The following is a 16,565-nucleotide window of genomic DNA, read 5'->3' as shown; positions in this document are numbered from 1 at the left end:
TGTTCAATCTCAGAACAGCCAAGCCCTGTTCTGTTCGGTAGAAGCCTACAGGGAACCCGTGTTGGTCACTGGTGAACCAACACGGTGACTCAGTCCAGCACGGCTCAGTTGTTCAGATCTGTTCTATCCAGTCGAAGCAGGCAATTTATCCTTCCTTCCTCTCCATACACAGAGAGACTGACTGCTGACTGCAGCCAGTTTATAAGCTACTGATCCTCTGGAGCTGAGCGGAGTGTGAGCATGTGTGAGAGAGTGTTTGAGCGAACGTGCGTGTGTGTGTACACAATAGAGAGGGGGAAAAAACAGGGAGGCATGGAGAGCGAGATATGGTAAGCTTGAGTAACACTGGGCAAAAATGTTGTATGCATGAATGTGCCGGAGAGTCGAGAGGCACATGCATCTGCGAGGGTGGGTTTTTCTCGATGCAGCAGACCGCACTAAAAGCACCCATTAGTTATTGAGTAAACCCCCAATCCAGAGTCGGCTCGAGAGGACATCCCTAGGAACAGCAAACGGTGCCATGTGTGCACTTGCATGCGCACAAATTAGCATACGCATTTTAACTAGAATTTGCACCTAGGCGACAGACACATGCAGCCATCTCTGCGCCAGATTCTGCCACTCCCTCTCACTGTATTAGATTTTGAAACATGGTCTGCTGCTGAATGCAATACGCTACCACCTAGCCTTAGCAACCAGCAGCTTATCTGGAATCCAGAGCCTACTTGCCTCAAACCAGCATTCGGTCATTCTACATTCAACAAGTAGACGTCCTTAAAATCGTATCTTTTTTGGTATAAAAAAAATTGACTGTCCTGTCCATGAATACAGCTTTTACTAGTACCCAGCAGCACCCACACCACCTAATTCTTCAGGGCTACCTTTAACACGAAGGCTACCCTGAAGCAATACCGGTTTCCATACTTTTCACTGCCTGATCATCCCGAAATACCCGAAATACACATTCAAATGAACCTTTAGTTTCCCTTTGGCTGTTCTCACTGCACTAATTCAGCTCTAACTTAAACATACATTTAGATGCTCCCCATTAATGCATTCCAGACAAGCTGTGACCAAAAAGGTGAAAATACAAAAACATAATCGGGGATCTCTCTGTGGCTACAGTCCACATTCCTGAGATTAAGGGGAAAATGAGCCACACGTACGGCTCTACACAGCAGTGGCGCCGTGACGTTGTGACCTACATGCCAACGTCAGCATTGCAACACATATACTTTCGTTTCATCATCTAGGATCTATGAACGAGTGTTACAGATTTTGCACCAATTCATCCTAACAATGTGAGGAGATTTCACAACATGATTCAGAACCTTAATCTGCTGGTGGCACTCGATGAAAGCACGGCAATCAGTCATCAATCAAAGTCATTCAGATGCTTCCTCTGGAGACCGCGAGTGTCTTTAACACATTTCCTGACAATCCAACAATTGTCAGGTGCATACAGTCTTAAGAAAACCACTGGATTGGAAAACCGGAAGACTTTCCACCATTTTTGGCCATTCACTTCTTTTAACACATCCTCATACCTTATCAGTTTCCAAAAATCATGAGAATTGCTGTGCAACAGTGTCACATGCACTGGAAAACCCAGTTTGGTTAGGTCAAAACTACTTGTTTAGGTTTAGGAAAGCATTACGGATTTGGTTAAAACAACTGCAGTTCGTTACCAAAGTAACTTGTGTTACCTATCCTGTTATTGTTTAATCCAACCATCCATCCCCAACCTCCTCCCTATACAGACTTTTCACTCGCTGTGCTACTTCTCCTGACTTCCCCCTTTGCAGCTGTAATAGTGGACAGGCTCAATTTTTCCTGCAACCATCAAGATACTCAGATGTGTCTTGTGTTATATTTAGAACAATATGTGAAAGTATGATTTGACATTTCTTGCTGAGGTCTCATGAAACCAATAAGCAAAAATACATACATCTTAGTCATTATACACGAAAACTCGATTTCACACTCCTCAAGAGTGCAGGTAAAATATACAACTCATGACGTATGCAGCCTAGCAACCGTCCAGCAGCACTCCAACAAACCACGCAAGCAAAAACCCTGGCAACCACTTAGCAGCATGCTAGCAACACCTTGGATCCACCCCAGGCAACCATCTAACAACGGCTCAACGACAACTTTGAATGCCCTTCAAAATCACCCAGAAAAATGTATTTTTCAAACACGATGTCTGAACCATCACACCACATCACGCAGGTCAGACTGTGAAGCTTCTTACTGAACAAAATTTCTATGTCATGAACAGCAAAACTGTTTTCTTACTGGTTGTATTGTGTCTGACGTATAAAGCTTCAACAGGTTCTGTGCCAGCTGGTGGACGACGGTTCAAGTCAAGAACTGGCACTTACGACGCTGTAGTTCCAAAGAAATATACGTACAAAGGAACTTATAAGAATACTCATGAAGGACTGTATTGATTATTGTAGATTTGAATGGGAACACTTTTGGCCTATAGAATGTACCATGTGCCTTAGACATGCCAGGACAAAGGATGGTGGATTTTGGGGGTTCCCTACCTCCAGGTGTGAAACAGTTGCTAACATCCTTTGAAAAGGCTAGCATGCTGCTTTATAGTCAGAAAAATTATTACAAATTTGGATTCAAAAAGCCTTTCAAAGCAGTAAAGGCTGGTGTCTTTGGCTTGTCAACATCACCAAAATGCAACCATCAGTCAACGGCAAGCTGCGGTAGTCACTCAGACACTTTCAGCCATGACAGCAATGGAGAGCTGCTGGCCTTCGTTTGACAGCTTGCAATTCATCATCACTTTGAGACAGTCAAAAGGAGATGAATGCCATTCTTTGAGCAAATATTTGATTTGTTTTTCTCTCGCACGATGAACACACACATCATTACTGTCATTCTTTCCCAATCCTTGTCCTCTCTACTACTTATTTCTTCCCGACGCTGCCTTCCTGCTACCTGTCTTACTGCCCGTCTCTTTTTTCTCCTTTCTCTTTTGTAAAACATTTTTTTCTTAACCCCTCCCCGCCGCTGCGCGTGACGTCGATGTGAATATCCCCCTGGTTACCAGGGGCAACATGGATGGAGAGGGACAAGTGGATTTGTCAAGAACTAAAGGCTGGAGGAACAAAAGCAAGAAAAGGGAAACCAATCTGCAGGGCAGAACTGGAGGATGTGCAGACGCTCAGACGTATCGCAGACACAAACAGGCTAGCATGCGATGAGAATGCAAACAAAAAGCATGATGTGCACCTCGCATAGGTCTGACTACAGACTTTCAGGAGTTTCTTTTGCAGAAATGCATGAAAAGCTGACACAAATGTTATCCAACAGCCTTCCAAGAAATACTTAATCCAATGTAATGCAGTGTAGTCGGACAAAAACTGACCTTAAGGCCTCTAAGAAATTAACATAGACGGGTTTTTCGCCAGTGAATTGCAAGACCAGCTAGGCCTACTTTTGTATGTATATTTAAGACTAAAGTTCAGCAAGCTACTTTAATCAACAACTCATTGCACAGGTTGTGTGCTTTACAAGTCGAGTCGAGAGAGAGGAAGACAGAGCGCGTGTGACTGGAGGTATGAAGTTTGCACTAAAGTTAAAGCCGTGAACATAGCAGAGCAGCGGCTCTACAGTTTTTTTTGTCAGTGACTAAATGCTTACAACTCCTCAAGACCTTGGCCAAGATCCTGGGATTTGCCTTGCACCTACTGATTAAAGAGAAAGGGGTTAGCCTCAGAGTTAGCGACACCTTCGACCCAAGCTCACTTAACGTCGGTCAGTTATTCTCATTTGTGTGACAAGCTGCTGCCCCCCCACCCAAAAAAGACACTTAACCTCGGGACATGACAACATGTGTGCTAATCCTGCATAGAGATGAATCGACATGTATGAGAGTCTCAACAAAAAACTGATGATAGGCTTCACAATCGCAGCATTTTGTGTAGGTGTTGATGATATAGTCTCAAGCCTTGTGCATTATGCACCAGCCTGCAGGATGCATAACAGATGTATGATTCATACCCGATCAGCAGACAGTAAGATAAGCAGATACTGTGACTTCACCATATACAGTACAGTGCCATCGCCGCTTCCCTGATGCATACCGATGGAAACTGAACACCAGAGTCTTTAGTTTTGTTTGCATCTACCTTCATACATAATTCATCTTCTGCCTGGGTTTTTGACAAATGTTTTGTCTAAAAGCTTTAATTTGCCCATTTCTCTTCCTTGTAAAACAAAACCCCAGGTGAAAAATGAGCGGCGCACACTGTCCGCTCAAATAAAGCATCAAATCTGTGTGCAAATCTGAGCTCATTGCACACAAGCTCCTCGCAAAATATTGTTTAATATTGACAGATTGGATGCCTTTCTTTTGGCAGCACACAGCATGCCGTCACCTCGCGGAGCACAGTCTAGAGCTTAGCTTGTTATTGGCAAATAATCTCAGTGTGACACTTGACTATCAATCCGTGCACTTCAGTTCACATTTTGTCTAAGGATGACGAGGGTTTATTACATGGGACTGTTGCCATAGTTACCATTTACATTAATTTATTTGTATAAACATGCAAATGGTAACTGCAACAGTGCTGAAATGGTATTTTAACAGAGAAGGAGAGGGGGGTGTCCTGAAAAGGAGGACTGAAACAATGGTTTCTTTACAGTTCATACCATGTATACCCAAGTCTGTACAAGCCATAAGCCTACTATCAGACAGAATGCATCCAAACCCTTAATGCAGCTCTGCCTCCCTCAAGTGGACATCTTCTACCAGTGTGAGATTCACTGACTCATCCAAGATACAGGAAAACTGTATTTCCTTTTTTTTTCCCTACTTGTGCTGTACTATTTATACATACATATTTAGTGTATGCTTTCATCTAGAAATACTAATACTGCTGCATTGCATTCATGGTTGAGTCACCATCAATAAATCAAATGGAGAACATTTGGGCACAATCACATACATCATACATTTTAAAAAGGCACTGTAGAGATGATAAAAAAAGAAAATAAAAATAGCATTGCGGGAAGAAGCTCTTCTCAATCCTGCGTACAGTGTCGTTTAGGATTGAAAAGAGCTTTTGCCAAAACCTTATTCAAGTGCAAAACGGGTTATTTGTTTTCAGCAAAACATCAACTTCTGCAAGTAAATCGATATATCTGTGTTAGTAAATGAGAAAAAAAAAATATTAGGAAAATGTTTAGAATGTGGGGTAAAATATATTCACATATTTCACATGATAACCATCTCACTAAATGTTGTGTCACACACTCATTATTCACACACTGACACATTACATGGGTAAAAAATTGTCTTCAGTGATCATTTGTACACATTTGGGTAAAAGGCCAACGCTCAACATGTCCAGGAAATGCACCAAAATATAAATATCATGAAAGCAGATCAAGCACAGGGTTGCTTTCACATCTTTGACCAATAGATGGCAGCATTTGATTACCAATATTTTCCGGCGACCAGAACGGCACCAGAAAGATGCAGAGCCAGACTACAATCCAGTTGATATGAACCACACAGGGGCAGGTTAGTGTGTCCTTAGCCTACTGGGACTAGCAGTAATGTGGCTGTTTATGCAGCTATTAGTCTTTGATATGACATCCATTTTATTCAGGGCTCATCTCCATCTTAGGCCGTATGGGGTCACTACCGCTTTAGCTCCCAGAGGATCTCATGTATTAGCTGTCATCTTTAATGTGGCTGCGCAGTGCTGTTAAAAGAGCGCAGTGTTTTCCTCCCTTTGAGCGCTGACATTTTTCTTTATAGTTTTAACATTTAAGGAGCTCTCGCCTCGCATGACTCACAGCCCGCGGTGAAAGCTGTGCGGCCTCGTGAATGCAAAATGGAGTCGGTCCACTCCTCAAAGAAAAGAAGGGGGAAAAAAAATATGTGGGAAACAAACTGTGGAGTGTGTGTGAATCATTTTACAAAAGGACAACGCGGTGCAACAAAATGACAAGATGTGGCACGGCCGTCAAGCGAAGCCTCGGTTGTGCATCAGTGCTCGGCTCCCTCGCAAATAAGCCGGTGCCGCCTCGCAAGAAAGAACCGAATACTGACGGGAGAAACACAAAACCTGCTTGTGAGTATAATATCAAAATAAAACTCTTTGAAAAACAAAAGCAGTGCTGCATTTGGAATACAGTATGCCTTCCCTCAGTGGACTGCTCTTTATCTTTATTCATGAAGCTGAGGGATCTGGTTTTGTTTTGAAACTCTGGACCGCAACCGCATCGTATATGTTAACTTAAAACGGATTATTTCACCTACTATTCCTGTAGGTTTCAGCCCTCATATTCCTACCATCCGCCTCTCCCCAAATAAGCAAGTACATCTTCCTGTCGGCCTCTCTGAGGTTATCTCATGGACAGTTAGCTTCCTAGCACAGCTGTCACAGTGACCCTGACGGGGATTGTGGTCCAATTCCCCTCTCCCTCACTGACGGTCAAAGGTCGCAGCCTCTCCGCTGGAGGCCTAAAAGTGCACGCACAGGCTCACACATTCTGGCACATGCATAATGATGAATTACAGCTGACAGTGTTGCTGTGGTAGAGCAGTAAATAAGAGGCAGCCGGCATTACAGTCTGAGATGTGGAAATCATACTGGTAATTAGGCTCCTTCTGCCTGTGGGAAATAAATAAGATATGGGTTGTGTTTTTCACATTCATCATTAATGAAATCAAGTGCACATCTAAAACCAGCAACAGAATCTTACAAAGCTCATATCCAACACTAACCCCAACGGGTCAAGACCGCCAGTCGGGAGAAAAAGGGAAAATAATGGAGCAACAAAGAAATAAGAATTAAAAAACAACCTCTGCTGTTGCTATTAATTTGATTCTCAAAACACTACGAGTCGAAGCAAACGTTCCTCAAGAAGACTGAATGACCCAGTAAGCTCAAAACTTCAGGGAGTCTTCGGTTATTACAGTGTTCACTGCCAAGGAAAGAAGCAATATAGACCTCAGCCAGGATCCAGCAGAATACTCCGCTGGAACATTTGATTAAGTGCGTGCGGACGTGCGCACTGTTGAATGGCAGCTTTTGTGCATCCGTCTCATGTTTGGCTGCGTTTATTTTGAAGCGCGGCAGTAGTTGTTATTTATTGAGCTTCAGCCTGCAGTGATGAGCAAGCAAATGGGCAGGGGAGAGGCGGTGCAGAGGGATGGAGGAGAGCGAGGGAGGAAAAAAGCGAGCGGAGCTGCTTGCAAAGCGAGCGAGGAGCTCAGAGCAGCTGTAAGAGCTGTAACTGACGCGGGGTGACAGTACATGGAAGTGGATGAATACAAATGACCACAGGGATAAGGGAGAGAGGGGGTTATGAGGAGGGGGCTGAGGAGGACAGGGTTGCTCAAGAAGTAGCCTGTGGTTGTAAACATGGTGGGCTCTGGAAGGCTGGACCTGGTGCCTGTGGATGCATATGTGTTTCCATGTTCCCTGTTTATTTGTGCGCGCCAGTTAATGTGCTCATGTGCTTCTTTGAATTAGCAGAACACACCACAGTTCTACTTACGTGGCCGACGGGGGTTGGAGGCTGTGTTTGTGTGTCAGAGAGAGAGAGAGAGAAAGATGGAAGGAGAGAGGTATGAAAGGGAGGGGGGGGTCCAGGTAGATCACGTACGATGAAGTCAGTTCAGTGGTTTTACGATGGTGGACCGCGCTAATAATACCAGTGACCTTGTTCCTTCCTCAACTGGAGCTCAATTCTAATAAAGGATGACGCGTTTTACACCTCATTGGTGGAACTTCATAAAAAGATATAAACCCCTCCTCGTAGTACAAAGGCTCCACTGCACATATCCAATCCACACAGAGGATGCATCGCAGGTGAACACAAATAAATGACTACGCTCATTATGAATAATCTAATAAATGAAGTTAGAGTGAGTTTATGATATTAGGAGGGGGATATTAGCGGTACGACATGGGTGTGGAGCTGGCCGCTGATGCGTGACGAGAGCGAAATTAGTCCTCAAAATTGACACTGAATAATTAATGAGAACCACATGCTCAGCTCGACTTTTCAGCGTAATGGGTTTCAGTGGGGGATTCTCAGGAGCTGCTGAAGAATGTTCTCTAGACTTGAAGAGTGGAACCTTTAAAAGTATCATGGTAAAGAAATTAATAAATGGATCCAATAAAGAGACCTCATAACAAAAAGGCAGAGAAAGGTGGCAGTTACATAATAGTCTATGAACACGTTGCTGCATCAGGAACAAGATCATTCAAAAAACCCAACAATACAACGATGGGACACGAGTGGATACAGTAAGCCGAAGCACAGGTAGTCAATAGATTCATGGAGCGAGTACTCATTTAGCACTGTTTTCCTTATTACATGCAGCTGAAGCAGAGAAATATTGAGGAGATAGCGGTGTTCTTCCTTTACCTAACCTGGTGTCTACATTTCCCAAAATGCAACTCAACCATCAACAGTTTGACAGCGGCACAAGGTTCAAGCAGGACTGAGGAGCAGGATCAGGGATATCACTTGAGTCAATTTATCAGACTTGACACAACTCTCTCTGGAGTCACCGAAGGCTTTTTACAACTATTTTTAGACAGTAGACAGTAGCACTCCCCAAGGCGATTAGGCCTTCTTCACAGGAGAAATCCTGACTTTTCATAGTAGGAAAAGCATTGTGGAAGTAATGAAATAATGCTGTCTGATTTCTGTTTCATGGTCCTAGTAGTGTGCGTCTCTGTCATGACTTACTAAGTCTAAGGTTGGGTATCATTAAAAGATAGTTGACTTCGATACCACTTCCTGAACGCTACTTTTTCCGATACCAATTCTATAAAAACTGTTTAAACAAAAGACAACATGACAAATACATGTGGTGAGCCCCGTCTCTGGGCGTAAGCTGGTCTTTTTCTTGCATGCCTTGAGACAGCCAATCACCAGCACTTAGTTAGATCTTGTGTTTTTCGATATTCTACAGTAACAAGGCATTGCGGTCAGTGCCATAAAGTACCTGAGTTCGATACCCAGCCCTGATTAAGACAATTGAGTGCAATTGTGCAGTTGCTAATGTTATTATTACAACATTTTTAGACAAAGATCTATTATGACATTGGTTCATTGGTTGGTAACTGCATAATAGTCCATAGAATAAAACTTGTTGATACAGTCAGCAAGTTTTCAACCTAAGCTAATGATGGAAAGTCGTTCCAGCGGTCAGGAAAAGAAACCAGAAGTGCCGTTTCCAAACTCAGAGCCAATCAGTGTTGAGTTGTTTCTCATTGCCCTGTGAACTACATGAGAATTTCCACATAAATCTGCTCTTTGAGCTCGCGGAGTGAACTGGAACAACATTTAAACGCGGCTTACATTTCCCTGTAACGCAGGCCCAGTATGATTACATAGCAAGAATTTGACATGCAGTCTAAAAAATTATATTATTCATCCATAACAACAACAACAGATGAAGCATAGTATTACTATTTTCCTGGAACACTGGATGTTTCCATGCTGTGTTTTCACAGCTAAAGCTATTTTATGCAAATTTGCTGACAAGAGAAAATGGTGAAAATGAATACCACCTTGAAAGAAAAAAAAAAACGACACCTTATGGCATACCACAAAAGATAATTAAGCCTTTTTAACCAATTGGCATGTTTTACAAGGATTGGAAATGCAGGGAGAAATTATGGGAACGGTTGAAGCAGTTTTTTAAAAAACACAACAACAACACATAGTTTATATAATCCACAGCAGTGTAACCAAAATCATTTGTATTGTCAAATCTACACAATCCAGAATTTCGTATTCTTAGCATATCTATTATTTTGATTAAATATGTACTTTGAAGATAACAGACCTTATTTGCCTATTTTAAATTAATCTGTGTTCATTTCCGTAGATAGATAATCTTTTTGTGTCTCATAAAAATCTATTTGTCATTGTTCATAAAGACTACCTTCATCTGCAAACAATAATCTAATGTTATCCCTCCGTAGACTACAGGTCTGCAAAAATAAAGTAAACCAACCCTCAACAAGTAGACCGTTACTCTGCTAAACTAATGACACATCAGGCTGGTTTGGTTCCGATTCAAACCTCACAAAGTTTTACTGCCCACTTCATCCCCCAGCTCCTCAGTGCCTCTTACTTCTTCCAGTTTACAGACAGAGAGAGAGAGGGAGAGAAAGCTTTGAATCTCAAGCAAACATATTAATCTTTCACATGCCTACGCAATGGCGTGGCACATGTTTTGACACCAGCCAAAGAAAAAAAAAGCACTTCCATCGACAGTTTCCAAGCCACACTGGCATAACAAAGAGCACAGTGGAAGACCGCGGGAAACTGCTATGCGGTGAGAAAGAATAAAGAGCGAGGCGAACAGGAAAATAAAAGTTCAAAGATATTTTATTTCTGCTGATCTCATCGCGTCGGGGGAAAATGAGGGCAGTCGAAGAGACCAACACCAATTTAATGTTATTCCCCCGGAGACTTTCTTATTACTCATTTCTATTATGTCACTTCACTTTATCAGTGCTTAAGTTCAGTTTATTTTATTTTTTCAAGCTTTGTTTTTCTGTCACTTGCTGGATTTTTATTGAAAACAACATCATCATCATCTGTTCATTAAAGTTCCAGATACGACAGTTTAGCACTTTTTGCGATCGCTCTGATTGCTTTTTTATAATATTAAAATATTCAACAACACAGTGTGGATGTAAAAGGGATCTTGTTGGCTGAGGTAGCTACTGGTGCTATGAAAGACTGAAACCGTTCCGTCACCGTTCATGTGTCTATTTTTATCATCTGTAATGTGTTATTAATGGCACTAATTTCCTGCGACAGAAGATGGACTTCAAAATGAAATATCTCGCCTTGATCGGGGAAGAGGAGTGAGTAAAGACGAACTGAAAACTGTGGTTAACCTGTTGTTTCTTGTAATAAAACACTACACACTACACAAAGCACCTGTGGTATCATGTTTCCATTGTTTTATCACACCAATTATTTCCATAACCTGGTGAAGAATGCAATTTAGTGTGATTGCAATGTTGTCAGCCAGGTGGAAACAGGAGCCATTTTAATTTAGACGCTGATCATTAAGACTTATGTGTGTGCAAGTCCTGTGGCAATGTAATCATGTTGAATCAATTTCTACGAAGGTGATAATGAAGGGACCTATAGTATGAGAACTATACATTTTTCTCCCATTCTTTATTCATTACCTCTAATTACTGAAGGAGAACATTTCATAGCTTATTTACTAAACACATTCCCTGCCAGCAAGAAAGGAACACAAATATTGAATATGCCGGCTGACAATCATCATTTTGTTTTCTCTTGCCAAATGAGACAAACAGAAAATTTTAATTTTCTACATCATAGGAAGATTTGCGAACAGAGCTCGCGCTCCTAAAACATGAAAAGCCCTCGTGCAGACTGTACAAATAGCAAAGATGCCTGAGGTTGATGGGTAAAAAAAAAAACTGAATGTTGCCAAAATATGACATTTTGTGCTTCTGAATAATACAGTGTGGTTAAGAGACAGGCCGTGTAAACATGTAGGACCTCGGGGGGGGGGGATGTTTTACAGATGGAGCAATCAAATTCAGTGTGAGGTCGAGATTTTATTTTAATCTATGCAACATAGTCAACTTCCTCTACCAAACTGTCAGCTGAAATGTTTCTCGGCAAGTTTAACTTAGAAATTCTCACAAGAGGTTGCACATTTATCATTGAAAAAACATCTGAATGAGATGTGTACTTTCCTCGCCTTGGCGTTGCAAACGTGACACCAGGCGTGTCGTTAGACCTGGGCTATCGCCCCAGATGTTTTGGGAATAGCCCAGGATCTCTGTGCCTTAAAAAAAAAAAACAAAACCAAATATAATTGCCAAATGATGAAAAAAGGCGCAGAGGATTTCATGTGGTCGCATATCGAACGGCCAGCAGCCACAAATGCAACATTGTCACCAGCGCAAATTGCGCAGAAGCTGACCTTACTTTCCTTACGGCATATGCCCATATATGGGCAGAGTCAGAATTATTTGTTGCAAATTCAACATCAGTGTTATTCTTTCGCCCTCTATGCGTTACTGATATTACCAGAGCCCGTCTATTAGCCTACTGTTTAGTACAAGTGCATTATTATGGATATACGGAGGTTCTTTGGGAAAAGAAGTCACAGCCAGAGCAAGAAGACGTGGAGAGTGAGACATCATCTCCCCCAGCCACTGACGAGGAGCAGGGACAGCTTGCTTGCACACATTCAGCAGTCCCGCCGTGAATTCAACCTCTATATGGTCACCTTGACACCGGGTAGGCACATGTGTTAATTATTGTGGTAAATCAAATCAGAATTGTGGTCGCGGGTGTAGTTTGGGTGTGTAGTCTGACAATTTATTTCTCTTAATACCCTACAAAGCCTGCTGTAGGCCTTATGTAGAAAGACAATGAAGCAAAGAAATTATACAAGGGAATGTTCTACTTGCTCTAATAGCCTATGCACACAGCACAGGTCGTTTTCTAGCTGGAAATACAGTCATTACTTTGAGTTCATGTCAGCTAAAGATGAGAATATTGTAGTGACTGGGGGAGTACCGATTGCGGACGGTGAGCGCTGATGGCGCAAAGACTCATGGGAGCGAATTCTCAAGTGCTCATGAGACTGTTGTTGTTCGAATATGTTTGGTTTTGTTGCTTTCTGTACATGTTCTGAGTGTTGTTGTGTTATGTTGTGTTCTGAGTATGTGTGATGGTGAATTGGCATAGACACAGATTTTGCAGTGTGCCACCATGGCCGAGTATGGTAGGGCGGGTGGTGATGTTCATCAAATGTTTGTGCATAAGGATAGTGAATAAAGTTGCAGTCCTGAGGCATTGCTGCGTGAGTGGCACTGCATCTGCTCGTTGTACACTCTGTGCTGGCTGTACTTTTTAAAGGAGTAACTAGATTAATTTTTCAAGGTAACACTGTCTGCGGGGCTAAAGCCCTAGATGTTTTTCACTCCTGGCGACGCCCCTGCGTGACACCGTCTATTGCATGCTTTTGGCACCGCACCAGGTTAACTCCACAACATTCCAAAAAATGATGTGTAAATAGCATAGAAAAATAATAAATATGATAGAGGATGATAGAACGTGTTCTTGTAAGAAACAGGAGAAGAAGAAAAAAAAACGTTGCATAAACTCTGGTTCATCTTTTAAATATATTTTTGAAATAAGAGCACACTGATTATCACTTTTCCAAAAAAAAAAAAAACTGAGATCAAGACGTGTCACATGGGATGGTCTCAGATCTCAGAAAATAATTAATCACCTAGAGATGAGCTGTCTTGGTGCTGTATTAAACTCCGCTGAAATCTCTACAACGGGGCGGTGTAGGTAGGTGTCCCCTGGTGTTCGGCGTGGTGTTCTGGCAGCATTTAAAAGCATATACAGTGCTTTTTAAAAAAATTTGGCATTACATAAACCCGAGTGCTTAAAGCCTGGTAGAATAACATGAATAAAAAAGTGAGTGACCTGTTTTTCCAATTCAAATCATACTTGGCACTCACATTTAAATATTCATATTAGTGTTTAAATATCAACATGCATGTTATCTAGTGGAGTTTGGAGTTTGTCTAATATTGAGAGTCACGAGGGACTGTGTGTATACGAGTAGCAAATTAAGCATATGGCGCTTTCACTTAATTAATATTCCACATGTCTAGTAACTGCATATATTAATTGATGTGTTTTTTTTTCTAGAGGAGAGAGATCTTTGTAGAGGTGATGGTGCTCCGGCTCACCATAAAGCACAGCCCTGCAGAGAGGTTTCCATGATGACGTTTTATAATTGTGTATTTTTCTGCTGAGTAAACTGCAAAATTAGTCTTTGTGTAAGACGTGCTTTGGCTGTCAACAAGACGGCAATTTGCAATAAAACAGAGAGCAATTTGCTCTGTGTTTTAAAGTTCACAGCTATTATCGGATCTTCAATTTATTCCCCATTACACTCCTCGCTGACTTTTTTCATGACACACTTGCTCAGAAATGTGTTCGTTTTTCGGAATGAATAGAGAATAAACAAGGACTATCTATGCTCGGTTTTATCATTTCAGCTGCGGTGGCGGCGGCGGGGGGTCACATGACAATCGATGGTGTGTGTTATTCCTGCTGTCATAAGAAGATAATCCATGAAATGAGTGTGTTGGCTGGGCTGCCTTGAAGAAAACAGGTTTTCTTCCACCCACTTTAGACCATCAGAATTCTCCTGAGGCAGAAATTTAACTCTTCTAGGATACTGTTCCATACATGAGACCATCTTAGAGGCAATATAAGCGCTTTAATCTAATTCTTCTAACCACACACATGCTCACTGCAGTAATATCTTTGTAACAGCTATCCTCACCGCACCATGTTGGTTTTCTAGACGTAGCTGTCCGGCTCTTTGCTTTTCAGCAGAGCTCTGTAATATGTGCCGTGGCCCCTGACTCTTCGGAGCCTCAGAGTGCAGCCTCATCCACTCTGCCTCCCACTGTTCATCTCCACTTTCCTCCATCCCCGTTTTCCTGCCTGACGTGCCCTCTGTCGTCTCTGTGGCCCCAGTGGACGTGGTTGGTGTGACCCTGTCCAAGCAGGATGATGGTGAAGTGGGATGGGAGGGGGGTAGGGCTCTTTGTCCTCTCCACTGCCCACTCCTCGGTGCTCCCTTCAGGAGACACTCTCAGTGCCTCCATGCACGCCCTCTCTCTCTTCTCAGTTCTGTGCACGAGCCGTCCAAAAGCACCAGAAAATGACTGTCCTTGTGCCTGCTGTGCTCTTTTCCTTTCAAGCTGGACTAGTGTTTGTTGTGGTACCGTTGTTTTGAAATCGGTACGCGACAATGACTTGGAAAAATCTATTTTTTTGACTTTTTATTATGTTGAAAATGATCGATGCGGCTGAAACAAACAAACGAGTAAAAAGATTCATGATTTCTGAATGTGTTTCCTTGAAAATAGACAAAGAGAGTAGAAATGCGAACATGGCAGATAAAGGTGAAAAGCATCAAAATGATTAACGATCACCAGCAGTTTGCCGCATGTCTTTGAACCAGGCAGGTATGTCATCGCTGATCGCTGACAGTCATCGTCTACGGAGCCCTGCACCATAGTAACATCGTGATTTTAAAGGTGCCCGACCAGAGAGTTTAAAAGAAGTTTGTTGCTTCTTAATGCACTAACATTACGTGTCCACGTCCCGTTTCTCTTTTTCGTATTAAACCTAACCAGTTAGGCAAAACCAAAACACTTGGTTAAATCCTTTCTACAGGCCACTTTTAGCGTGTTTCAATGGTGCCATTGTTATATGGCACCTTTGTTGTTAGCTTAGCTTCCTCAGTATAGCTAGCTGGCTAACTTTATTTCAAGCTTCTGAAGCTGCACGCAGTCACAACACAGTCACCAACACGAAGTGCAGAACCCGGCATGGGATGTATGTTATTGGTGAATGCAGACAGTTTTTCTCAGTTGGGTGAGGTCAGTGGGTCAGACAGTGGGAAACGGTCAAACTGTGCAAACTCTGACAACAACAATGTCATTGCCCTTAACAATGTTTCACTGTGGACAGGTGCCGTTTTCCCATCACATCTGCTAGTCTGGCTCTACTTGGTTTGACTCAGCATGGCAGCATGGCAGCATGGCAGCCTGGCCCGGCTGGGATTTAACATTTCCACCACAACTTGGCTAACCTTTGAAGGTGTGTCTTAAACCAACGACGCGCTTGTCCTGATCCTCGGGGTACTATCGAAAAATCACCGCGTGGCTCCGCTAATTCACTTAAAAACACCTTTCATTCCCTGTAACTTCTTCACAACAAAAGCTGAGAGCGAACACCAAGAAACAGTAAAACACAGACACAAATAGGATGAGAGAAACTAAAGAGATTCAGATAGAAGCTACAAAAGTACTGAGAGCTTAACACAGACTTTAAAAAGCGTCTTCTATCAGGTTTCCTGCACAGACAAGAGTTGAGGATCAATTTCAGGGGGAGATGGGCGCTTGTCACGAGTTGGCTGCAGGCACGTGTCGTCACCACAGCTATTCAAGTCACTAGTCCTGAGCAGGTCAATAGCCGGCGCTGCTCAATTCACCGCTGTAAAACTGGCGATGGAAAAGCAAATTGAATGCTTGTTGTTGTGTGCAGAAATTAAATGAAGCTGGGACTCAGCTGTGGCACTACACATTACATTACTTCATTGTTCTTTTACAACAGCATTCTTAATAGAGATGAAAAACAATACGATATCCCACTGAATAAAAATCTAAAACTGTCTGCAAACTTAACCATTTTTCTAGTCCAACAGGTCCCCAAGTACCTCCGTGAGAATTTCCAAGTTCTGCAGCTTTTTTTAAATCAAATATCAAAATCATGCCAATTATGCATTTTGGCCGCTAAAATGATATTCTTGGCCGGTAGATTATTTTTGTCTGCCAGTTCTCTTGGCTGGTGAGCCCAAGACAAAGACACAAACACATAAACCCCAAGTCAACCCCTGATTGTGTGTCACGCATTGTAATTGAATTACTGCATTTAAAAGTAATAAAACACATCTATTC

General features: G+C 42.4%; 1 protein-coding gene across 1 annotated transcript in view; it reads right to left on the bottom strand.

Annotated features, from left to right (window-relative positions):
• The window catches only part of pde4d (phosphodiesterase 4D, cAMP-specific), a 141,404-nt gene that overhangs the window by 101,297 nt on the left and 23,542 nt on the right, over positions 1 to 16,565 (bottom strand). The gene's annotated exons all lie outside the window — the stretch shown is intronic.

Source organism: Sparus aurata, chromosome 5 (genome assembly GCF_900880675.1).
Source record: "Sparus aurata chromosome 5, fSpaAur1.1, whole genome shotgun sequence".
In the NCBI taxonomy this organism is placed as follows: Eukaryota; Metazoa; Chordata; class Actinopteri; order Spariformes; family Sparidae; genus Sparus; species Sparus aurata.
Note: the sequence above shows the minus strand (reverse complement) of the source record. Positions and strands in the feature narration are given on the sequence as shown.